At 43.1% G+C, this 17739-nt stretch overlaps 15 non-coding genes across 15 annotated transcripts; all 15 read left to right on the top strand.

Annotated features, from left to right (window-relative positions):
* The first annotated feature begins 881 nt into the window (after window positions 1–881).
* Window positions 882–953, top strand: trnac-gca (transfer RNA cysteine (anticodon GCA)). Its single transcript has one exon. It is a non-coding gene; the product is annotated as a tRNA-Cys (tRNA).
* A 1079-nt stretch (window positions 954–2032) lies between these two features.
* On the top strand, window positions 2033–2105 carry trnac-gca (transfer RNA cysteine (anticodon GCA)). Its single transcript has one exon. It is a non-coding gene; the product is annotated as a tRNA-Cys (tRNA).
* Window positions 2106–3185: 1080 nt separating this feature from the next.
* Window positions 3186–3257, top strand: trnac-gca (transfer RNA cysteine (anticodon GCA)). The gene has a single exon. It is a non-coding gene; the product is annotated as a tRNA-Cys (tRNA).
* Window positions 3258–4337: 1080 nt separating this feature from the next.
* On the top strand, window positions 4338–4409 carry trnac-gca (transfer RNA cysteine (anticodon GCA)). The gene has a single exon. It is a non-coding gene; the product is annotated as a tRNA-Cys (tRNA).
* A 1080-nt stretch (window positions 4410–5489) lies between these two features.
* trnay-gua (transfer RNA tyrosine (anticodon GUA)) lies at window positions 5490–5561 on the top strand. Its single transcript has one exon. It is a non-coding gene; the product is annotated as a tRNA-Tyr (tRNA).
* Window positions 5562–6639: 1078 nt separating this feature from the next.
* On the top strand, window positions 6640–6711 carry trnac-gca (transfer RNA cysteine (anticodon GCA)). The gene has a single exon. It is a non-coding gene; the product is annotated as a tRNA-Cys (tRNA).
* Window positions 6712–7791: 1080 nt separating this feature from the next.
* On the top strand, window positions 7792–7863 carry trnac-gca (transfer RNA cysteine (anticodon GCA)). Its single transcript has one exon. It is a non-coding gene; the product is annotated as a tRNA-Cys (tRNA).
* A 1079-nt stretch (window positions 7864–8942) lies between these two features.
* trnac-gca (transfer RNA cysteine (anticodon GCA)) lies at window positions 8943–9014 on the top strand. The gene has a single exon. It is a non-coding gene; the product is annotated as a tRNA-Cys (tRNA).
* A 1080-nt stretch (window positions 9015–10094) lies between these two features.
* Window positions 10095–10166, top strand: trnac-gca (transfer RNA cysteine (anticodon GCA)). Its single transcript has one exon. It is a non-coding gene; the product is annotated as a tRNA-Cys (tRNA).
* Window positions 10167–11246: 1080 nt separating this feature from the next.
* Window positions 11247–11318, top strand: trnac-gca (transfer RNA cysteine (anticodon GCA)). The gene has a single exon. It is a non-coding gene; the product is annotated as a tRNA-Cys (tRNA).
* A 1080-nt stretch (window positions 11319–12398) lies between these two features.
* On the top strand, window positions 12399–12470 carry trnac-gca (transfer RNA cysteine (anticodon GCA)). The gene has a single exon. It is a non-coding gene; the product is annotated as a tRNA-Cys (tRNA).
* Window positions 12471–13550: 1080 nt separating this feature from the next.
* Window positions 13551–13622, top strand: trnac-gca (transfer RNA cysteine (anticodon GCA)). Its single transcript has one exon. It is a non-coding gene; the product is annotated as a tRNA-Cys (tRNA).
* A 1080-nt stretch (window positions 13623–14702) lies between these two features.
* Window positions 14703–14774, top strand: trnac-gca (transfer RNA cysteine (anticodon GCA)). The gene has a single exon. It is a non-coding gene; the product is annotated as a tRNA-Cys (tRNA).
* Window positions 14775–15854: 1080 nt separating this feature from the next.
* On the top strand, window positions 15855–15926 carry trnac-gca (transfer RNA cysteine (anticodon GCA)). The gene has a single exon. It is a non-coding gene; the product is annotated as a tRNA-Cys (tRNA).
* A 1080-nt stretch (window positions 15927–17006) lies between these two features.
* trnac-gca (transfer RNA cysteine (anticodon GCA)) lies at window positions 17007–17078 on the top strand. The gene has a single exon. It is a non-coding gene; the product is annotated as a tRNA-Cys (tRNA).
* Window positions 17079–17739: the final 661 nt, after the last annotated feature.

Genomic DNA, 17739 nt, shown 5'->3' with positions numbered 1-17739 from the left:
GGATTGTGGTTCTTCCCCCTCCAATGTCAATGAACTGGAATGGTAGTTGCGGTGATTTTTAAATTTCATTTCAGCATGCAGTTGATTCTTCTACATGTACAGAGATTTAACTTGAATCCTACCAAGTTGTTGTTGGACTGCTATCCCAGGGTTTTGGTTGAATGCATGAGCAAATTAAAGGAGCATTTGAGTTTGAAACACAAAATGATTCTTTCTTAACGTTCCCCCAATGATAAAAAAAGAGCTCTTTGGGAATCTACTGTATATGATAGCAAAATGAAGAGAGTCTGGTCGCACCGAAGATGTGAAATGCATCTGAAACAACAAACGAAAGCAAATACGGCCGTGCAACTCGACAAAGATTAACGTGACGATGGCAGTACAGGCCGTCGTCCCACGACCTCTCTTGAGGTTGTATTTGTCGTTCAGTGGTCCTGTTTTCTTTCCTGTCGAGATACATAGTCTGTCCTGAGTTGTTGTCCCTCCATTTTGAGTCTGGATACAGAGCTGTGCCTTCCCTTGGCTTAAAATGGAGGTAGCCTGTCAATCAAGGCAAGCTGGGGGTGGAGCCAAGGGTATTTAAACCAGACTCTATTGGAGGACAGGGAATCTCGCCTCTGTCTGTGAGGGGGTGGTTTTTATCATATTCTCGGATTTGTTTTCTTAAATGTGTTTTTTCCTTATTTTTTCTATGGCCTTATGGCCATCCCTGACTTACTTGCAAGGTGGTTGGTTTCACACTTAGCCCTCCTTCTGGGACATGCTCTAATATCATCATGAAAAGCAACTCCGCCCAAATGTTATCCTTATTAGTATTGCTTGCCTTGAGCCTGATTGGAAAGAAACCAATCAGAGCACTTAGACAGCAAGGTGTTTGCATGGGGGGTATAGCTCAGTGGTAGAGCATTTGACTGCAGCTCAAGAGGTCTGCGGTTCAAATCCGGGTGCCCCCTTTCCGATCCCCACCGTTGCTTTTATGAGATCAATTTGCAACCCAGATGTGTTCTCGCGTGTATAACAGGTGATATGTTCTAACATGGTCCATAGGCCTGTAAAATCGCAAAGTATAGCTGGTTCTGGATAACACTTCCCAATTTCCAATGAACATGTCTCCCGTAGGCTTCAAATACGTTCAAAGCTATTTAAAAGTTGGATTGTGGTTCTTCCCCCTCCAATGTCAATGAACTGGAATGGTAGTTGCGGTGATTTTTAAATTTCATTTCAGCATTCAGTTGATTATTCTACATGTACAGAGATTGAACTTGAATCCTACCAAGTTGTTGTTGGACTGCTATCCCAGGGTTTTGGTTGAATGCATGAGCAAATTAAAGGAGCATTTGAGTTTGAAACACAAAATGATTCTTTCTTAACGTTCCCCCAATGTTAAAAAAAAGAGCTCTTTGGGAATCTACTGTATATGACAGCAAAATGAAGAGAGTCTGGTCGCACCGAAGATGTGAAATGCATGTGAAACAACAAACGAAAGCAAATACGGCTGTGCAACTCGACAAAGATTAACGTGACGATGGCAGTACAGGCCGTCATCCCACGACCTCTCTTGAGGTTGTATTTGTCGTTCAGTGGTCCTGTTTTCTTTCCTGTCGAGATCCATAGTCTGTCCTGAGTTGTTGTCCCTCCATTTTGAGTCTGGATACAGAGCTGTGCCTTCCCTTGGCTTAAAATGGAGGTAGCCTGTCAATCAAGGCAAGCTGGGGGTGGAGCCAAGGGTATTTAAACCAGACTCTATTGGAGGACAGGGAATCTCGCCTCTGTCTGTGAGGGAGTGGTTTTTATCATATTCTCGGATTTGTTTTCTTAAATGTGTTTTTTCCTTATTTTTTCTATGGCCTTATGGCCATCCCTGACTTACTTGCAAGGTGGTTGGTTTCACACTTAGCCCTCCTTCTGGGACATGCTCTAAAATCATCATGAAAAGCAACTCCGCCCAAATGTTATCCTTATTAGTATTGCTTGCCTTGAGCCTGATTGGAAAGAAACCAATCAGAGCACTTAGACAGCAAGGTGTTTGCATGGTGGGTATAGCTCAGTGGTAGAGCATTTGACTGCACATCAAGAAGTCTCCGGTTCAAATCCGGGTGCCCCCTTTCTGATCCCCACTGTTGCTTTTATGAGATCAATTTGCAACCCAGATGTGTTCTCGCGTGTATAACAGGTGATATGTTCTAACATGGTCCATAGGCCTGTAAAATCGCAAAGTATAGCTGGTTCTGGATAACACTTCCCAATTTCCAGTGAACATGTCTCACGTAGGCTTCAAATACGTTCAAAGCTGTTTAAAAGTTGGATTGTGGTTCTTCCCCCTCCAATGTCAATGAACTGGAATGGTAGTTGCAGTGATTTTTAAATTTCATTTCAGCATTCAGTTGATTCTTCTACATGTACAGAGATTGAACTTGAATCCTACCAAGTTGTTGTTGGACTGCTATCCCAGGGTTTTGGTTGAATGCATGAGCAAATTAAAGGAGCATTTGAGTTTGAAACACAAAATGATTCTTTCTTAACGTTCCCCCAATGATAAAAAAAAGAGCTCTTTGGGAATCTACTGTATATGACAGCAAAATGAAGAGAGTCTGGTCGCACCGAAGATGTGAAATGCATCTGAAACAACAAACGAAAGCAAATACGGCCATGCAACTCGACAAAGATTAACGTGACGATGGCAGTACAGGCCGTCGTCCCACGACCTCTCTTGAGGTTGTATTTGTCGTTCAGTGGTCCTGTTTTCTTTCCTGTCGAGATACATAGTCTGTCCTGAGTTGTTGTCCCTCCATTTTGAGTCTGGATACAGAGCTGTGCCTTCCCTTGGCTTAAAATGGAGGTAGCCTGTCAATCAAGGCAAGCTGGGGGTGGAGCCAAGGGTATTTAAACCAGACTCTATTGGAGGACAGGGAATCTCGCCTCTGTCTGTGAGGGGGTGGTTTTTATCATATTCTCGGATTTGTTTTCTTAAATGTGTTTTTTCCTTATTTTTTCTATGGCCTTATGGCCATCCCTGACTTACTTGCAAGGTGGTTGGTTTCACACTTAGCCCTCCTTCTGGGACATGCTCTAATATCATCATGAAAAGCAACTCCGCCCAAATGTTATCCTTATTAGTATTGCTTGCCTTGAGCCTGATTGGAAAGAAACCAATCAGAGCACTTAGACAGCAAGGTGTTTGCATGGGGGGTATAGCTCAGTGGTAGAGCATTTGACTGCAGATCAAGAGGTCTCCGGTTCAAATCCGGGTGCCCCCTTTCCGATCCCCACCGTTGCTTTTATGAGATCAATTTGCAACCCAGATGTGTTCTCGCGTGTATAACAGGTGATATGTTCTAACATGGTCCATAGGCCTGTAAAATCGCAAAGTATAGCTGGTTCTGGATAACACTTCCCAATTTCCAATGAACATGTCTCCCGTAGGCTTCAAATACGTTCAAAGCTATTTAAAAGTTGGATTGTGGTTCTTCCCCCTCCAATGTCAATGAACTGGAATGGTAGTTGCGGTGATTTTTAAATTTCATTTCAGCATTCAGTTGATTATTCTACATGTACAGAGATTGAACTTGAATCCTACCAAGTTGTTGTTGGACTCCTATCCCAGGGTTTTGGTTGAATGCATGAGCAAATTAAAGGAGCATTTGAGTTTGAAACACAAAATGATTCTTTCTTAACGTTCCCCCAATGTTAAAAAAAAGAGCTCTTTGGGAATCTACTGTATATGACAGCAAAATGAAGAGAGTCTGGTCGCACCGAAGATGTGAAATGCATGTGAAACAACAAACGAAAGCAAATACGGCTGTGCAACTCGACAAAGATTAACGTGACGATGGCAGTACAGGCCGTCATCCCACGACCTCTCTTGAGGTTGTATTTGTCGTTCAGTGGTCCTGTTTTCTTTCCTGTCGAGATCCATAGTCTGTCCTGAGTTGTTGTCCCTCCATTTTGAGTCTGGATACAGAGCTGTGCCTTCCCTTGGCTTAAAATGGAGGTAGCCTGTCAATCAAGGCAAGCTGGGGGTGGAGCCAAGGGTATTTAAACCAGACTCTATTGGAGGACAGGGAATCTCGCCTCTGTCTGTGAGGGAGTGGTTTTTATCATATTCTCGGATTTGTTTTCTTAAATGTGTTTTTTCCTTATTTTTTCTATGGCCTTATGGCCATCCCTGACTTACTTGCAAGGTGGTTGGTTTCACACTTAGCCCTCCTTCTGGGACATGCTCTAATATCATCATGAAAAGCAACTCCGCCCAAATGTTATCCTTATTAGTATTGCTTGCCTTGAGCCTGATTGGAAAGAAACCAATCAGAGCACTTAGACAGCAAGGTGTTTGCATGGGGGGTATAGCTCAGTGGTAGAGCATTTGACTGCAGATCAAGAAGTCTCCGGTTCAAATCCGGGTGCCCCCTTTCCGATCCCCACCGTTGCTTTTATGAGATCAATTTGCAACCCAGATGTGTTCTCGCGTGTATAACAGGTGATATGTTCTAACATGGTCCATAGGCCTGTAAAATCGCAAAGTATAGCTGGTTCTGGATAACACTTCCCAATTTCCAATGAACATGTCTCCCGTAGGCTTCAAATACGTTCAAAGCTCTTTAAAAGTTGGATTGTGGTTCTTCCCCCTCCAATGTCAATGAACTGGAATGGTAGTTGCGGTGATTTTTAAATTTCATTTCAGCATTCAGTTGATTCTTCTACATGTACAGAGATTGAACTTGAATCCTACCAAGTTGTTGTTGGACTGCTATCCCTGGGTTTTGGTTGAATGCATGAGCAAATTAAAGGAGCATTTGAGTTTGAAACACAAAATGATTCTTTCTTAACGTTCCCCCAATGATAAAAAAAAGAGCTCTTTGGGAATCTACTGTATATGACAGCAAAATGAAGAGAGTCTGGTCGCACCGAAGATGTGAAATGCATCTGAAACAACAAACGAAAGCAAATACGGCCGTGCAACTCGACAAAGATTAACGTGACGATGGCAATACAGGCCGTCGTCCCACGACCTCTCTTGAGGTTGTATTTGTCGTTCAGTGGTCCTGTTTTCTTTCCTGTCGAGATACATAGTCTGTCCTGAGTTGTTGTCCCTCCATTTTAAGTCTGGATACAGAGCTGTGCCTTCCCTTGGCTTAAAATGGAGGTAGCCTGTCAATCAAGGCAAGCTGGGGGTGGAGCCAAGGGTATTTAAACCAGACTCTATTGGAGGACAGGGAATCTCGCCTCTGTCTGTGAGGGGGTGGTTTTTATCATATTCTCGGATTTGTTTTCTTAAATGTGTTTTTTCCTTATTTTTTCTATGGCCTTATGGCCATCCCTGACTTACTTGCAAGGTGGTTGGTTTCACACTTAGCCCTCCTTCTGGGACATGCTCTAATATCATCATGAAAAGCAACTCCGCCCAAATGTTATCCTTATTAGTATTACTTGCCTTGAGCCTGATTGGAAAGAAACCAATCAGAGCACTTAGACAGCAAGGTGTTTGCATGGGGGGTATAGCTCAGTGGTAGAGCATTTGACTGTAGATCAAGAGGTTTCTGGTTTAAATCCGGGTGCCCCCTTTCCGATCCCCACTGTTGCTTTTATGAGATCAATTTGCAACCCAGATGTGTTCTCGCGTGTATAACAGGTGATATGTTCTAACATGGTCCATAGGCCTGTAAAATCGCAAAGTATAGCTGGTTCTGGATAACACTTCCCAATTTCCAATGAACATGTCTCACGTAGGCTTCAAATACGTTCAAAGCTGTTTAAAAGTTGGATTGTGGTTCTTCCCCCTCCAATGTCAATGAACTGGAATGGTAGTTGCGGTGATTTTTAAATTTCATTTCAGCATTCAGTTGATTCTTCTACATGTACAGAGATTGAACTTGAATCCTACCAAGTTGTTGTTGGACTGCTATCCCAGGGTTTTGGTTGAATGCATGAGCAAATTAAAGGAGCATTTGAGTTTGAAACACAAAATGATTCTTTCTTAACGTTCCCCCAATGATAAAAAAAGAGCTCTTTGGGAATCTACTGTATATGACAGCAAAATGAAGAGAGTCTGGTCGCACCGAAGATGTGAAATGCATCTGAAACAACAAACGAAAGCAAATACGGCCGTGCAACTCGACAAAGATTAACGTGACGATGGAAATACAGGCCGTCGTCCCACGACCTCTCTTGAGGTTGTATTTGTCGTTCAGTGGTCCTGTTTTCTTTCCTGTCGAGATACATAGTCTGTCCTGAGTTGTTGTCCCTCCATTTTGAGTCTGGATACAGAGCTGTGCCTTCCCTTGGCTTAAAATGGAGGTAGCCTGTCAATCAAGGCAAGCTGGGGGTGGAGCCAAGGGTATTTAAACCAGACTCTATTGGAGGACAGGGAATCTCGCCTCTGTCTGTGAGGGGGTGGTTTTTATCATATTCTCGGATTTGTTTTCTTAAATGTGTTTTTTCCTTATTTTTTCTATGGCCTTATGGCCATCCCTGACTTACTTGCAAGGTGGTTGGTTTCACACTTAGCCCTCCTTCTGGGACATGCTCTAATATCATCATGAAAAGCAACTCCGCCCAAATGTTATCCTTATTAGTATTGCTTGCCTTGAGCCTGATTGGAAAGAAACCAATCAGAGCACTTAGACAGCAAGGTGTTTGCATGGGGGTATAGCTCAGTGGTAGAGCATTTGACTGCAGATCAAGAGGTCTCCGGTTCAAATCCGGGTGCCCCCTTTCCGATCCCCACCGTTGCTTTTATGAGATCAATTTGCAACCCAGATGTGTTCTCGCGTGTATAACAGGTGATATGTTCTAACATGGTCCATAGGCCTGTAAAATCGCAAAGTATAGCTGGTTCTGGATAACACTTCCCAATTTCCAATGAACATGTCTCACGTAGGCTTCAAATACGTTCAAAGCTCTTTAAAAGTTGGATTGTGGTTCTTCCCCCTCCAATGTCAATGAACTGGAATGGTAGTTGCGGTGATTTTAAAATTTCATTTCAGCATTCAGTTGATTCTTCTACATGTACAGAGATTGAAATTGAATCCTACCAAGTTGTTGTTGGACTGCTATCCCAGGGTTTTGGTTGAATGCATGAGCAAATTAAAGGAGCATTTGAGTTTGAAACACAGAATGATTCTTTCTTAACGTTCCCCCAATGATAAAAAAAAGAGCTCTTTGGGAATCTACTGTATATGACAGCAAAATGAAGAGAGTCTGGTCGCACCGAAGATGTGAAATGCATCTGAAACAACAAACGAAAGCAAATACGGCCGTGCAACTCGACAAAGATTAACGTGACGATGGCAGTACAGGCCGTCGTCCCACGACCTCTCATGAGGTTTTATTTGTCGTTCAGTGGTCCTGTTTTTTTTCCTGTCGAGATACATAGTCTGTCCTGAGTTGTTGTCCCTCCATTTTGAGTCTGGATACAGAGCTGTGCCTTCCCTTGGCTTAAAATGGAGGTAGCCTGTCAATCAAGGCAAGCTGGGGGTGGAGCCAAGGGTATTTAAACCAGACTCTATTGGAGGACAGGGAATCTCGCCTCTGTCTGTGAGGGGGTGGTTTTTATCATATTCTCGGATTTGTTTTCTTAAATGTGTTTTTTCCTTATTTTTTCTATGGCCTTATGGCCATCCCTGACTTACTTGCAAGGTGGTTGGTTTCACACTTAGCCCTCCTTCTGGGACATGCTCTAATATCATCATGAAAAGCAACTCAGCCCAAATGTTATCCTTATTAGTATTGCTTGCCTTGAGCCTGATTGGAAAGAAACCAATCAGAGCACTTAGACAGCAAGGTGTTTGCATGGGGGGTATAGCTCAGTGGTAGAGCATTTGACTGCAGATCAAGAGGTCTCCGGTTCAAATCCGGGTGCCCCCTTTCCGATCCCCACCGTTGCTTTTATGAGATCAATTTGCAACCCAGATGTGTTCTCGCGTGTATAACAGGTGATATGTTCTAACATGGTCCATAGGCCTGTAAAATCGCAAAGTATAGCTGGTTCTGGATAACACTTCCCAATTTCCAATGAACATGTCTCACGTAGGCTTCAAATACGTTCAAAGCTATTTAAAAGTTGGATTGTGGTTCTTCCCCCTCCAATGTCAATGAACTGGAATGGTAGTTGCGGTGATTTTTAAATTTCATTTCAGCATTCAGTTGATTCTTCTACATGTACAGAGATTGAACTTGAATCCTACCAAGTTGTTGTTGGACTGCTATCCCAGGGTTTTGGTTGAATGCATGAGCAAATTAAAGGAGCATTTGAGTTTGAAACACAAAATGATTCTTTTTTAACGTTCCCCCAATGATAAAAAAAAGAGCTCTTTGGGACTCTACTGTATATGACAGCAAAATGAAGAGAGTCTGGTCGCACCGAAGATGTGAAATGCATCTGAAACAACAAACGAAAGCAAATACGGCCGTGCAACTCGACAAAGATTAACGTGACGATGGAAATACAGGCCGTCGTCCCACGACCTCTCTTGAGGTTGTATTTGTCGTTCAGTGGTCCTGTTCTCTTTCCTGTCGAGATACATAGTCTGTCCTGAGTTGTTGTCCCTCCATTTTGAGTCTGGATACAGAGCTGTGCCTTCCCTTGGCTTAAAATGGAGGTAGCCTGTCAATCAAGGCAAGCTGGGGGTGGAGCCAAGGGTATTTAAACCAGACTCTATTGGAGGACAGGGAATCTCGCCTCTGTCTGTGAGGGGGTGGTTTTTATCATATTCTCGGATTTGTTTTCTTAAATGTGTTTTTTCCTTATTTTTTCTATGGCCTTATGGCCATCCCTGACTTACTTGCAAGGTGGTTGGTTTCACACTTAGCCCTCCTTCTGGGACATGCTCTAATATCATCATGAAAAGCAACTCCGCCCAAATGTTATCCTTATTAGTATTGCTTGCCTTGAGCCTGATTGGAAAGAAACCAATCAGAGCACTTAGACAGCAAGGTGTTTGCATGGGGGTATAGCTCAGTGGTAGAGCATTTGACTGCAGATCAAGAGGTCTCCGGTTCAAATCCGGGTGCCCCCTTTCCGATCCCCACCGTTGCTTTTATGAGATCAATTTGCAACCCAGATGTGTTCTCGCGTGTATAACAGGTGATATGTTCTAACATGGTCCATAGGCCTGTAAAATCGCAAAGTATAGCTGGTTCTGGATAACACTTCCCAATTTCCAATGAACATGTCTCACGTAGGCTTCAAATACGTTCAAAGCTCTTTAAAAGTTGGATTGTGGTTCTTCCCCCTCCAATGTCAATGAACTGGAATGGTAGTTGCGGTGATTTTAAAATTTCATTTCAGCATTCAGTTGATTCTTCTACATGTACAGAGATTGAAATTGAATCCTACCAAGTTGTTGTTGGACTGCTATCCCAGGGTTTTGGTTGAATGCATGAGCAAATTAAAGGAGCATTTGAGTTTGAAACACAGAATGATTCTTTCTTAACGTTCCCCCAATGATAAAAAAAAGAGCTCTTTGGGAATCTACTGTATATGACAGCAAAATGAAGAGAGTCTGGTCGCACCGAAGATGTGAAATGCATCTGAAACAACAAACGAAAGCAAATACGGCCGTGCAACTCGACAAAGATTAACGTGACGATGGCAGTACAGGCCGTCGTCCCACGACCTCTCATGAGGTTTTATTTGTCGTTCAGTGGTCCTGTTTTTTTTCCTGTCGAGATACATAGTCTGTCCTGAGTTGTTGTCCCTCCATTTTGAGTCTGGATACAGAGCTGTGCCTTCCCTTGGCTTAAAATGGAGGTAGCCTGTCAATCAAGGCAAGCTGGGGGTGGAGCCAAGGGTATTTAAACCAGACTCTATTGGAGGACAGGGAATCTCGCCTCTGTCTGTGAGGGGGTGGTTTTTATCATATTCTCGGATTTGTTTTCTTAAATGTGTTTTTTCCTTATTTTTTCTATGGCCTTATGGCCATCCCTGACTTACTTGCAAGGTGGTTGGTTTCACACTTAGCCCTCCTTCTGGGACATGCTCTAATATCATCATGAAAAGCAACTCAGCCCAAATGTTATCCTTATTAGTATTGCTTGCCTTGAGCCTGATTGGAAAGAAACCAATCAGAGCACTTAGACAGCAAGGTGTTTGCATGGGGGGTATAGCTCAGTGGTAGAGCATTTGACTGCAAATCAAGAGGTCTCCGGTTCAAATCCGGGTGCCCCCTTTCCGATCCCCACCGTTGCTTTTATGAGATCAATTTGCAACCCAGATGTGTTCTCGCGTGTATAACAGGTGATATGTTCTAACATGGTCCATAGGCCTGTAAAATCGCAAAGTATAGCTGGTTCTGGATAACACTTCCCAATTTCCAATGAACATGTCTCACGTAGGCTTCAAATACGTTCAAAGCTATTTAAAAGTTGGATTGTGGTTCTTCCCCCTCCAATGTCAATGAACTGGAATGGTAGTTGCGGTGATTTTTAAATTTCATTTCAGCATTCAGTTGATTCTTCTACATGTACAGAGATTGAACTTGAATCCTACCAAGTTGTTGTTGGACTGCTATCCCAGGGTTTTGGTTGAATGCATGAGCAAATTAAAGGAGCATTTGAGTTTGAAACACAAAATGATTCTTTTTTAACGTTCCCCCAATGATAAAAAAAAGAGCTCTTTGGGACTCTACTGTATATGACAGCAAAATGAAGAGAGTCTGGTCGCACCGAAGATGTGAAATGCATCTGAAACAACAAACGAAAGCAAATACGGCCGTGCAACTCGACAAAGATTAACGTGACGATGGAAATACAGGCCGTCGTCCCACGACCTCTCTTGAGGTTGTATTTGTCGTTCAGTGGTCCTGTTCTCTTTCCTGTCGAGATACATAGTCTGTCCTGAGTTGTTGTCCCTCCATTTTGAGTCTGGATACAGAGCTGTGCCTTCCCTTGGCTTAAAATGGAGGTAGCCTGTCAATCAAGGCAAGCTGGGGGTGGAGCCAAGGGTATTTAAACCAGACTCTATTGGAGGACAGGGAATCTCGCCTCTGTCTGTGAGGGGGTGGTTTTTATCATATTCTCGGATTTGTTTTCTTAAATGTGTTTTTTCCTTATTTTTTCTATGGCCTTATGGCCATCCCTGACTTACTTGCAAGGTGGTTGGTTTCACACTTAGCCCTCCTTCTGGGACATGCTCTAATATCATCATGAAAAGCAACTCCGCCCAAATGTTATCCTTATTAGTATTGCTTGCCTTGAGCCTGATTGGAAAGAAACCAATCAGAGCACTTAGACAGCAAGGTGTTTGCATGGGGGGTATAGCTCAGTGGTAGAGCGTTTGACTGCAGATCAAGAGGTCTCCGGTTCAAATCCGGGTGCCCCCTTTCCGATCCCCACCGTTGCTTTTATGAGATCAATTTGCAACCCAGATGTGTTCTCGCGTGTATAACAGGTGATATGTTCTAACATGGTCCATAGGCCTGTAAAATCGCAAAGTATAGCTGGTTCTGGATAACACTTCCCAATTTCCAATGAACATGTCTCACGTAGGCTTCAAATACGTTCAAAGCTCTTTAAAAGTTGGATTGTGGTTCTTCCCCCTCCAATGTCAATGAACTGGAATGGTAGTTGCGGTGATTTTTAAATTTCATTTCAGCATTCAGTTGATTCTTCTACATGTACAGAGATTGAACTTGAATCCTACCAAGTTGTTGTTGGACTGCTATCCCAGGGTTTTGGTTGAATGCATGAGCAAATTAAAGGAGCATTTGAGTTTGAAACACAAAATGATTCTTTCTTAACGTTCCCCCAATGATAAAAAAAAGAGCTCTTTGGGAATCTACTGTATATGACAGCAAAATGAAGAGAGTCTGGTCGCACCGAAGATGTGAAATGCATCTGAAACAACAAACGAAAGCAAATACGGCCGTGCAACTCGACAAAGATTAACGTGACAATGGAAATACAGGCCGTCGTCCCACGACCTCTCTTGAGGTTGTATTTGTCGTTCAGTGGTCCTGTTTTCTTTCCTGTCGAGATACATAGTCTGTCCTGAGTTGTTGTCCCTCCATTTTGAGTCTGGATACAGAGCTGTGCCTTCCCTTGGCTTAAAATGGAGGTAGCCTGTCAATCAAGGCAAGCTGGGGGTGGAGCCAAGGGTATTTAAACCAGACTCTATTGGAGGACAGGGAATCTCGCCTCTGTCTGTGAGGGGGTGGTTTTTATCATATTCTCGGATTTGTTTTCTTAAATGTGTTTTTTCCTTATTTTTTCTATGGCCTTATGGCCATCCCTGACTTACTTGCAAGGTGGTTGGTTTCACACTTAGCCCTCCTTCTGGGACATGCTCTAATATCATCATGAAAAGCAACTCAGCCCAAATGTTATCCTTATTAGTATTGCTTGCCTTGAGCCTGATTGGAAAGAAACCAATCAGAGCACTTAGACAGCAAGGTGTTTGCATGGGGGGTATAGCTCAGTGGTAGAGCATTTGACTGCAAATCAAGAGGTCTCCGGTTCAAATCCGGGTGCCCCCTTTCCGATCCCCACCGTTGCTTTTATGAGATCAATTTGCAACCCAGATGTGTTCTCGCGTGTATAACAGGTGATATGTTCTAACATGGTCCATAGGCCTGTAAAATCGCAAAGTATAGCTGGTTCTGGATAACACTTCCCAATTTCCAATGAACATGTCTCACGTAGGCTTCAAATACGTTCAAAGCTATTTAAAAGTTGGATTGTGGTTCTTCCCCCTCCAATGTCAATGAACTGGAATGGTAGTTGCGGTGATTTTTAAATTTCATTTCAGCATTCAGTTGATTCTTCTACATGTACAGAGATTGAACTTGAATCCTACCAAGTTGTTGTTGGACTGCTATCCCAGGGTTTTGGTTGAATGCATGAGCAAATTAAAGGAGCATTTGAGTTTGAAACACAAAATGATTCTTTTTTAACGTTCCCCCAATGATAAAAAAAAGAGCTCTTTGGGACTCTACTGTATATGACAGCAAAATGAAGAGAGTCTGGTCGCACCGAAGATGTGAAATGCATCTGAAACAACAAACGAAAGCAAATACGGCCGTGCAACTCGACAAAGATTAACGTGACGATGGAAATACAGGCCGTCGTCCCACGACCTCTCTTGAGGTTGTATTTGTCGTTCAGTGGTCCTGTTCTCTTTCCTGTCGAGATACATAGTCTGTCCTGAGTTGTTGTCCCTCCATTTTGAGTCTGGATACAGAGCTGTGCCTTCCCTTGGCTTAAAATGGAGGTAGCCTGTCAATCAAGGCAAGCTGGGGGTGGAGCCAAGGGTATTTAAACCAGACTCTATTGGAGGACAGGGAATCTCGCCTCTGTCTGTGAGGGGGTGGTTTTTATCATATTCTCGGATTTGTTTTCTTAAATGTGTTTTTTCCTTATTTTTTCTATGGCCTTATGGCCATCCCTGACTTACTTGCAAGGTGGTTGGTTTCACACTTAGCCCTCCTTCTGGGACATGCTCTAATATCATCATGAAAAGCAACTCCGCCCAAATGTTATCCTTATTAGTATTGCTTGCCTTGAGCCTGATTGGAAAGAAACCAATCAGAGCACTTAGACAGCAAGGTGTTTGCATGGGGGGTATAGCTCAGTGGTAGAGCGTTTGACTGCAGATCAAGAGGTCTCCGGTTCAAATCCGGGTGCCCCCTTTCCGATCCCCACCGTTGCTTTTATGAGATCAATTTGCAACCCAGATGTGTTCTCGCGTGTATAACAGGTGATATGTTCTAACATGGTCCATAGGCCTGTAAAATCGCAAAGTATAGCTGGTTCTGGATAACACTTCCCAATTTCCAATGAACATGTCTCACGTAGGCTTCAAATACGTTCAAAGCTCTTTAAAAGTTGGATTGTGGTTCTTCCCCCTCCAATGTCAATGAACTGGAATGGTAGTTGCGGTGATTTTTAAATTTCATTTCAGCATTCAGTTGATTCTTCTACATGTACAGAGATTGAACTTGAATCCTACCAAGTTGTTGTTGGACTGCTATCCCAGGGTTTTGGTTGAATGCATGAGCAAATTAAAGGAGCATTTGAGTTTGAAACACAAAATGATTCTTTCTTAACGTTCCCCCAATGATAAAAAAAAGAGCTCTTTGGGAATCTACTGTATATGACAGCAAAATGAAGAGAGTCTGGTCGCACCGAAGATGTGAAATGCATCTGAAACAACAAACGAAAGCAAATACGGCCGTGCAACTCGACAAAGATTAACGTGACAATGGAAATACAGGCCGTCGTCCCACGACCTCTCTTGAGGTTGTATTTGTCGTTCAGTGGTCCTGTTTTCTTTCCTGTCGAGATACATAGTCTGTCCTGAGTTGTTGTCCCTCCATTTTGAGTCTGGATACAGAGCTGTGCCTTCCCTTGGCTTAAAATGGAGGTAGCCTGTCAATCAAGGCAAGCTGGGGGTGGAGCCAAGGGTATTTAAACCAGACTCTATTGGAGGACAGGGAATCTCGCCTCTGTCTGTGAGGGGGTGGTTTTTATCATATTCTCGGATTTGTTTTCTTAAATGTGTTTTTTCCTTATTTTTTCTATGGCCTTATGGCCATCCCTGACTTACTTGCAAGGTGGTTGGTTTCACACTTAGCCCTCCTTCTGGGACATGCTCTAATATCATCATGAAAAGCAACTCCGCCCAAATGTTATCCTTATTAGTATTGCTTGCCTTGAGCCTGATTGGAAAGAAACCAATCAGAGCACTTAGACAGCAAGGTGTTTGCATGGGGGGTATAGATCAGTGGTAGAGCATTTGACTGCAGCTCAAGAGGTCTCCGGTTCAAATCCGGGTGCCCCCTTTCCGATCCCCACTGTTGCTTTTATGAGATCAATTTGCAACCCAGATGTGTTCTCGCGTGTATAACAGGTGATATGTTCTAACATGGTCCATAGGCCTGTAAAATCGCAAAGTATAGCTGGTTCTGGATAACACTTCCCAATTTCCAATGAACATGTCTCACGTAGGCTTCAAATACGTTCAAAGCTCTTTAAAAGTTGGATTGTGGTTCTTCCCCCTCCAATGTCAATGAACTGGAATGGTAGTTGCGGTGATTTTTAAATTTCATTTCAGCATTCAGTTGATTCTTCTACATGTACAGAGATTGAACTTGAATCCTACCAAGTTGTTGTTGGACTGCTATCCCAGGGTTTTGGTTGAATGCATGAGCAAATTAAAGGAGCATTTGAGTTTGAAACACAAAATGATTCTTTCTTAACGTTCCCCCAATGATAAAAAAAAGAGCTCTTTGGGAATCTACTGTATCTGACAGCAAAATGAAGAGAGTCTGGTCGCACCGAAGATGTGAAATGCATCTGAAACAACAAACGAAAGCAAATACGGCCGTGCAACTCGACAAAGATTAACGTGACGATGGCAGTACAGGCCGTCGTCCCACGACCTCTCTTGAGGTTGTATTTGTCGTTCAGTGGTCCTGTTTTTTTTCCTGTCGAGATACATAGTCTGTCCTGAGTTGTTGTCTCTCCATTTTGAGTCTGGATACAGAGCTGTGCCTTCCCTTGGCTTAAAATGGAGGTAGCCTGTCAATCAAGGCAAGCTGGGGGTGGAGCCAAGGGTATTTAAACCAGACTCTATTGGAGGACAGGGAATCTCGCCTCTGTCTGTGAGGGGGTGGTTTTTATCATATTCTCGGATTTGTTTTCTTAAATGTGTTTTTTCCTTATTTTTTCTATGGCCTTATGGCCATCCCTGACTTACTTGCAAGGTGGTTGGTTTCACACTTAGCCCTCCTTCTGGGACATGCTCTAATATCATCATGAAAAGCAACTCCGCCCAAATGTTATCCTTATTAGTATTGCTTGCCTTGAGCCTGATTGGAAAGAAACCAATCAGAGCACTTAGACAGCAAGGTGTTTGCATGGGGGGTATAGCTCAGTGGTAGAGCATTTGACTGCAGATCAAGAGGTCTCCGGTTCAAATCCGGGTGCCCCCTTTCCGATCCCCACCGTTGCTTTTATGAGATCAATTTGCAACCCAGATGTGTTCTCGCGTGTATAACAGGTGATATGTTCTAACATGGTCCATAGGCCTGTAAAATCGCAAAGTATAGCTGGTTCTGGATAACACTTCCCAATTTCCAATGAACATGTCTCACGTAGGCTTCAAATACGTTCAAAGCTCTTTAAAAGTTGGATTGTGGTTCTTCCCCCTCCAATGTCAATGAACTGGAATGGTAGTTGCGGTGATTTTTAAATTTCATTTCAGCATTCAGTTGATTCTTCTACATGTACAGAGATTGAACTTGAATCCTACCAAGTTGTTGTCGGACTGCTATCCCAGGGTTTTGGTTGAATGCATGAGCAAATTAAAGGAGCATTTGAGTTTGAAACACAAAATGATTCTTTCTTAACGTTCCCCCAATGATAAAAAAAAGAGCTCTTTGGGAATCTACTGTATATGACAGCAAAATGAAGAGAGTCTGGTCGCACCGAAGATGTGAAATGCATCTGAAACAACAAACGAAAGCAAATACGGTCGTGCAACTCGACAAAGATTAACGTGACGATGGCAGTACAGGCCGTCGTCCCACGACCTCTCTTGAGGTTGTATTTGTCGTTCAGTGGTCCTGTTTTCTTTCCTGTCGAGATACATAGTCTGTCCTGAGTTGTTGTCCCTCCATTTTGAGTCTGGATACAGAGCTGTCCCTTCCCTTGGCTTAAAATGGAGGTAGCCTGTCAATTAAGGCAAGCTGGGGGTGGAGCCAAGGGTATTTAAAACAGACTCTATTGGAGGACAGGGAATCTCGCCTCTATCTGTGAGGGGGTGGTTTTTATCATATTCTCTGATTTGTTGTCTTAAATGTGTTTTTTCCTTATTTTTTCTATGGCCTTATGGCCATCCCTGACTTACTTGCAAGGTGGTTGGTTTCACACTTAGCCCTCCTTCTGGGACATGCTCTAATATCATCATGAAAAGCAACTCCGCCCAAATGTTATCCTTATTAGTATTGCTTGCCTTGAGCCTGATTGGAAAGAAACCAATCAGAGCACTTAGACAGCAAGGTGTTTGCATGGGGGGTATAGCTCAGTGGTAGAGCATTTGACTGCAGATCAAGAGGTCTCTGGTTCAAATCCAAATGCCCCCTTTCCGATCCCCACCGTTGCTTTTATGAGATCAATTTGCAACCCAGATGTGTTCTCGCGTGTATAACAGGTGATATGTTCTAACATGGTCCATAGGCCTGTAAAATCGCAAAGTATAGCTGGTTCTGGATAACACTTCCCAATTTCCAATGAACATGTCTCACGTAGGCTTCAAATACGTTCAAAGCTCTTTAAAAGTTGGATTGTGGTTCTTCCCCCTCCAATGTCAATGAACTGGAATGGTAGTTGCGGTGATTTTTAAATTTCATTTCAGCATTCAGTTGATTCTTCTACATGTACAGAGATTGAACTTGAATCCTACCAAGTTGTTGTTGGACTGCTATCCCAGGGTTTTGGTTGAATGCATGAGCAAATTAAAGGAGCATTTGAGTTTGAAACACAAAATGATTCTTTCTTAACGTTCCCCCAATGATAAAAAAAAAGAGCTCTTTGGGAATCTACTGTATATGACAGCAAAATGAAGAGAGTCTGGTCGCACCGAAGATGTGAAATGCATCTGAAACAACAAACGAAAGCAAATACGGCCGTGCAACTCGACAAAGATTAACGTGACGATGGCAGTACAGGCCGTCGTCCCACGACCTCTCTTGAGGTTGTATTTGTCGTTCAGTGGTCCTGTTTTCTTTCCTGTCGAGATACATA

This window comes from Atractosteus spatula, chromosome 8 (assembly GCF_055471065.1).
Source record: "Atractosteus spatula isolate fAtrSpa1 chromosome 8, fAtrSpa1.hap1, whole genome shotgun sequence".
NCBI classification, from domain to species: domain Eukaryota; kingdom Metazoa; phylum Chordata; class Actinopteri; order Semionotiformes; family Lepisosteidae; genus Atractosteus; species Atractosteus spatula.
This window is presented reverse-complemented; position numbering and strand designations above follow the sequence as displayed.